Source organism: Eriocheir sinensis, chromosome 37 (genome assembly GCF_024679095.1).
Source record: "Eriocheir sinensis breed Jianghai 21 chromosome 37, ASM2467909v1, whole genome shotgun sequence".
Classification (NCBI taxonomy): domain Eukaryota; kingdom Metazoa; phylum Arthropoda; class Malacostraca; order Decapoda; family Varunidae; genus Eriocheir; species Eriocheir sinensis.
The window spans coordinates 11,864,529-11,865,501 of NC_066545.1; positions in this window are offsets into that span (position 1 = coordinate 11,864,529).

Here is a 973-nt window from a genome sequence, read left to right on the forward strand (position 1 = left end):
ACATCACCATCATCATCATCACTGTCACTGGGACTATCCTCATCATCACCACCACTATTACTATCAGCAGCATCAGCACCACCACCATCAGCACTACCACCTTCAGACAGATTATATATTAAGCAGGAATAAACTTCTAACGAGACTACAACACCTACGCAGAATCTTTTTTTTTTTCCTCCAATATGGAAGAAGGAGGAGGAATAGGAAAAGGGTAAGTAGTAGATGAAGCAAAGAAGTAAGAGCAGAATATGAAGGACGAAAAGAATGATAAGAAGCAAAAGAGTAAGAGAAGAATATGAAGAACGAAAAGAAAGATAACAAAATATTAATAACACAGATAAAACAGGGAAGAATTACATAGCCATCAATTCATGTATACACTCACATATATTCACATTAAAACAAGTATACTCATCTCTCTGAATTCCACAATACAGTTCTTCAAAAATACCATCCTTTAATATATCCTCTATTCATACACACACACACACACACACACACACACACACACACACACACACACACACACACACACACACACACACACACTTCTAAATCTGCAAATAATAAGAGCAATACATTTTTTTTCCACGATCGTCACAAGAAATAAAACAAACATACATGCATACAGACAGACAGACAGGCACCCGGCCCTTTCCTGCAGTGACTCATTTCATTTCAAAGACCTGAATAGAAGGAAAAAAGAACGAGAGGTAGTAACAGGTATATTTCGCGTTTTTATAAAGGGCCAATAATTTTATTCGTGCCCCCTCGTCCAGGAAAAACGGCGGACGCATTGCAAAGGAGAAGGGAAGGGGAGGGAGAGGGGAAGGAGGGTACCTGTCTTTTATTTGTTTTATGGGGCCTGGTATTGGTGGTGGTGGTGGTGCAGTTGGTGATGGTGTTGATACTGTCCATCTTTTTCCTCTTTCTTTTTCTTTCTTTAACAATTTATCTTTACTTGAATTCT